Here is a 6,137-nt window from a genome sequence, read left to right on the forward strand (position 1 = left end):
ACACATACTGACACACACACACACACTGAAACATACATACACACATACAGGCATACATACTGACACACAGGGCCGCCATAGGGGGGTGACAACCATGACTGTTGTCATGGGCAGTCCCGGGCCCCACATTCCCTCTCTGTACATACCGTATATAAAGCGATGATCGCTATATAAATGTGCAGCCGCGGGCCCCTGGCTCCCTATACTTGCAGAGGGGGCCCAGCAGACTGCAGCAGTACATTACAGCTCTTCCCACTCTCTAATTACCGCAAGACCCTTGGCCGTCAGAGCGTTGCCACGGGTTACCATGGCAACGCTCCGCGCGGCATGCACATCACGCTCGCCGGAGTTAGAGAGAGGGAAGAGCTGTAAAGTACTGCTGCAGTCTGCTGGGCCCCCTCTGCAAGTATAGGGAGCCGGGGGCCCCACAATGCCGCCGGACCACCAGGGATGGAATCCCCCCCCCCCTCCCTGGACCAGGCAGGGAGGGGGGAATAGCTTTTATTACATTCACATTATTACATTACATGCATACACTAGTAAACACACACGCACACACACTCTGCATTCATTACACTAACACACACTCTGCATTCACTACACTAACACACATTATGCATTCACTACACTAACACACACACTCTGCATTTATTACACTAACACACACACTCTGCATTTATTACACTAACACACACACTCTGCATTTATTACACTAACACACACACTTTGCATTCATTACACTAGCACACACTCTGCATTCACTACACTAACACACACTCTGCATTCATTACACTAACACACACTTTGCATTCACTCCACTAACACACACTCTGCATTCATTACACTAACACACACTCTGCATTCACTACACTAGCACAGACTCTGCATTCACTACACTGACACACACACTCTGCATTCATTACACTAACACACATTCTGCATTCACTACACTGACACACACATTCTGCATTCATTACACTAACACACACTCTGCATTCATTACACTAACACACACTCTGTATTCACTATACTAACACACTGCATCCACTACACTAACACACACTTTACATTCATTACACTAACACACACTCTGCATTCACTACACTGACACACACACTCTGCATTTATTACACTAACACACACTCTGCATGCACTACACTGACACACACTCTGCATTCATTACACTAGCACACACTCTGCATTCATTACACACACACATTCTGCATTCACTACACTGACACACACACTCTGCATTCATTACACTAACACACACTCTGCATTCACTCCACTAACACACACTACATTACACTAGCACACATTAATTCATTACACTAACACACACTCTGCATTCACTACACTGACACACACACTCTGCATTTATTACACTATCACACACTCTGCATTCATTACACTAACACACACTCTGCATTCACTACACTGACACACACACTCTGCATTCATTACACTAATACACATTCTGCATTCACTACACTGACACACACTCTGGATTCATTACACTAACACACACTATGCATTCACTCCACTAACACACACTCTGCATTCATTACACTAACACACACTCTGCATTCACTACATACTAACACACACTCTGCATTCACTACACTAACACACACTCTGCATTCATTACACTAACACACACTCTGCATTCATTACACTGACAAACTCTCTGCATTCATTACACTAACACACACTCTGCATTCACTACACTAACACACACTCTGCATTCATTACACTAACACACACTCTGCATTCACTACACTGCCACACACTCTGCATTCATTACACTAACACACACTGCATTCACTACACTAACACACACTCTGCATTCACTACACTGACACACACTCTGCATTCATTACACTAACACACAATCTGCATTCACTACACTAACACACACTCAGCATTCACTACACTAACACACACTCTACATTCACTACAGTAACACACTGCATCCACTACACTGACACACACTCTGCATTCACTACACTAACATGCTGCATTCACTACACTAACACACTGCATCCACTACACTAACACACTGACACACACTCTGCATTCACTACACTGACACACACTCTGCATTCACTACAATAACATACACTCTGCATTAACTATACACACAGCATCCACTACACAAACATCCTGTATTCACAATACACACACTGCATCCACCACACATTCAAACAATCTGCATTCCCTATACAGAGACACTGCGTCTAATACACAGACACTGCATCCACTAAACACATTGTGCTTTGTCAGGGGCCCCAACATTTCTGGTGGCAGCCCTGCTGACACACATACTGAAAAATACATATACACACATATACAGACACACAGACATACATAGTGACACACAGACACATACATACATACAGAAACACATGCATTAGGACATACAGAGACACACACATAAATACATAGTGACATACATACACACACATACATACAAACTGACATACATACATACTGACACACACATACATATACATACTGACAGACAGACATACATACTGAAATACAGACTGACATACATACATACTGACAGACATACATACATATACATACTGACAGACACACACATACAGCTAATAGTTCAGCCACCATCCTTTTGGGAGTCACTGGCTCTCCCTCTTCACTGCCTGGTGGTCTCTCTGACAGCGCAGGATCCAGGCGCGCTATTATACGGCTGCAGCGCTGACCGGGCACCTGAAGATATAGGGCCCATTGGGTGGCCCTAAATTCTCGGGTCACTCTATGGGCCCTAGCAGCTGCAGCTGGTCATCCAGATCTTGCACCCTCAGGCCGATGCACCCTAAGATGGCCAGCGTCTCATTGCCATGCACAGAGCTGAAAGCTGCCAGGATACATTATGACGTCATATCAAGCAGTCGGAGCTCTGTGCAGGCAGCAGGCTAGGTAGAGGCTTCAGCATCTCTGGAACTATTTATGTGTCAATGTGTGTATGATATAGTGTGTGTGTATGGGTCACTGTTGTGTCCGTGTGTTTATGTTGATTCCTGTGTGCGTGTGTTTCAGTTTGTGTGTATAGGTCACTATGTGTGTTTGGGTCATAGTGAGTTTCAGTGTGTTTGTATTGGTCCCTGTGTGTGTGTCGGTAAGTTTGTATTGGCCCCTGTGTGTGTGCCATTGTGTTTGTATTGGTCCCTATGTGTATCATTGTGTTTGTATTGGTCACTGAATGTTGGTCAATGTCTTTGTATTGGTCACTGTGTATCTGTCAGTGTATGTATGGCCACTGTATCTGTCAGTTTGTTTGTTTGTATGTATGGGTCTCGGTGTTTGTATTGGTTCTTGTGTGTGTGTAATTGTGTTTGCATTGGTCACTGTGTGTGGGTCAGTGTGTTTGCATTAGTCACTGTGTGTCTGTCAGAAAGTGTAAGTGTCATTGTGTGTGTCTATGTGCTTGCACTGGCCCCTGTGTGTGTCATTGTGCTTGAGTTGTTTACTCTCTGTGTGGCAGTGTGTTTGTGTTGGTCCCTGTGTGTGGCAGTTTGTTTCCATAGGTCACTTTACGTGCATGTATGTCAGTATGTGCTAATTAATTTATGTGAGTGTGTTTGTGTCACTTAGTATGTGCATTGATGATTGTGTGTCAGTGTGGTAATATGGTTAATGTGTGTGCACCAATGTGTAAACAGTAAATGTGCATATTAGTGATTGTGTTTGTGACGGTCACCTAAGGCAGGTACATGTTTCCCCAGGACTCCATCTCCTCTAAAAAGACTATAACACTATGAACTTACTCTCCAGCCCATGTCCCCTAGCCCTGTGCCCCTCAATGGCTGTCCAGAACCGTCTGTCCTCCTCCAGGGGGCCGCTGAGACATGGTGCGCCTGACTAGGAGTAACTCTAAATTATCCTTGAAGTCTAAAGCAAATCGCAGAGTCACCGTGATCCGCAAAAACTTTAACTAGAGCGCATTTGGTCCCTGGACCCTCAATCAGGGTGCTTTTTGAAAGGGCTAACAGAGGTAGTGGAGAGTCATAGAATGACACCAAGGACTTGGGGAAGCTCGATGTGCCCACAGAAATAGATGTGTTTTTAGGTGACCGGGGAACTCCGCCCCGCACTCTGGAATTCTGCGCTGGAATCGGAGGGTAGGCGTGTCCCGCTGAACTTTGGACTTCCATCTAATTCAGGCTAGTCACAACTGACCCGTGCACCTTGTGGACAGAATGGGCACTCCAGAGAGACCTTTCCGGGGATATATGGCATGTGGGGGTGCTCAGAATTATTATATGTGTTTTGGGGTGTTTTATCTGTTACTCTCTTGTATCGGGCAGATACATGAATTTAACCAAGAGCTGACTCAATTATCTCCCAGACACAGAGGCACCTGAGTAGGCTTGTGTTTCAATGAATAAAGATCTCATGCTGGGGGCAATCTTTGTTCTTGACTCAATAAAAACAGTTCTTATTTACCCTTCACTAAGTCTCGACAAGTCCTTGTACAGCAGTACTCCTTGCAGGAGAACATAATTACTCTGGAGCTACTCACATTGAAAAGGTCAGGGCTGCACTGGCCCACCGGGATACCGGGAAAGTTCCTGGTGGGCTGCGGCACCTGGGGCCAGACAGACAGCTGGTGTGGCCGCAATTAGGCTGCTGGCAGCTGGAGGGAGACCTGTGCTGTCTCTGCTCTGCTCCCCCGCCCTTGCGTGCTACTTAATGAGACTGGGGCCGGAATATAATGTCATATTCCGGCCCTGGTCTCATTAAGCTGCGCACTGGGGAACAGAGCAGAGACGGCACAACTCTCTATACACGCAGCCAGCCGCTCGCCCTGCACGACCACACAGCATGCCGCCACCTGCACAATCCCCTGGCCAGTCGCCCACTGGACCCCACAGGTAGCAATAATGTTTGAGTCAGTCTGTTAGTGTGAGTGTATGGGTCTGTCATGGTGTGTGTGTCTGTCTTGGTGTGTGTATGTGTGTGTTTGTCTGTCTGTCATGGTGCGTGTGTCAGTCATGGTGTGTGTGTGTGTGTCTGTCATGGTGTATGTGTGTGTGTGTTTAGGTTACCAGACCCCTTCCATTGGCAAGGGAATAGTATTTTTACTCACTTTTCTTTCCCCACGCCGAGCTGGTCTCCCTTCGACTGGCCCTGCCTCTATGGTTGAGATCATCAAGCTTGATGATCTCAGCCTATCCAATGTTTTGCCATAGGATTGGCTGCAAAATGCTACACCAATCAGCCTCTCCTCATAGAGATGCATTGAATCTATATATCTCTATGGGGATAGAGGCGCTGAATGTAGGTACTGCACACTGTGCAGCACTGACACAGGAAGCACCTCTAGTGACCGTTTGAGTGACTGTCACTAGAGGAGTCACTAGGAAGCAATGTAAACACTGCCTTTTCTCTGAAAAGTCAGTGTTTACATTTAAAAGCCTACAGGGACAGGCTATAGACACCAGAACCACTACATTAAGCTGTGTGTGTGTGTGTGTGTGTGCCTGTTAGTGAGTGAGCTTGCTTGCATGTGTGTGTCTGCTCGGGAGTGAGCTTGTGTGTTTGTGTGCCTGCTATTTAGTGAGCATGTGTGTGTGTGCCTGCTAGTGAGTGAGATTGTGTGTGTATGTGTGCAGGGCCGGACTGGCCCACCGGGATACCGGGAAATTTCCCGGTGGGCCGCGGCACCTGGGGGGCTGGAGAGTGAGAGGGAGCCCTGCTGTCTAATAAAATCGCGGCCGCCGGCCGCATGTCAGTGCCGCCGGGTGGCCGGTCCGGCGGCACACTCTGAGGGTGTATACTCACCTTGCGGCCGGCGGCCCCATCTCCTGTGCTGACAGCTATGCTGCTGTCAGTATCAGTGAGTGTGCCGTGCGGCCGCCTAAGCAATGCAGCAGCACACTCACTGATACTGACAGCAGCATAGCTGTCAGCACAGGGGGACTGAGGGAGGGGGCGGAGCTAACTACCAAGCTCCCTAGCGGTTCCCATAATTCCCAGCATCTACAGATCATAGAGTAGGGATTACTCTATGATCTGTAGATGCTGGGAATTATGGGAACCGGGAGGGAGCATGGTAGTTAGCTCCGCCCCCTCCCTCAGTCCTCCTGTAGCAGCAGCAGGTACAGAGAAAAATA

The sequence above is a fragment of the Pelobates fuscus genome, chromosome 3 (genome assembly GCF_036172605.1).
Source record: "Pelobates fuscus isolate aPelFus1 chromosome 3, aPelFus1.pri, whole genome shotgun sequence".
NCBI lineage: Eukaryota > Metazoa > Chordata > Amphibia > Anura > Pelobatidae > Pelobates > Pelobates fuscus.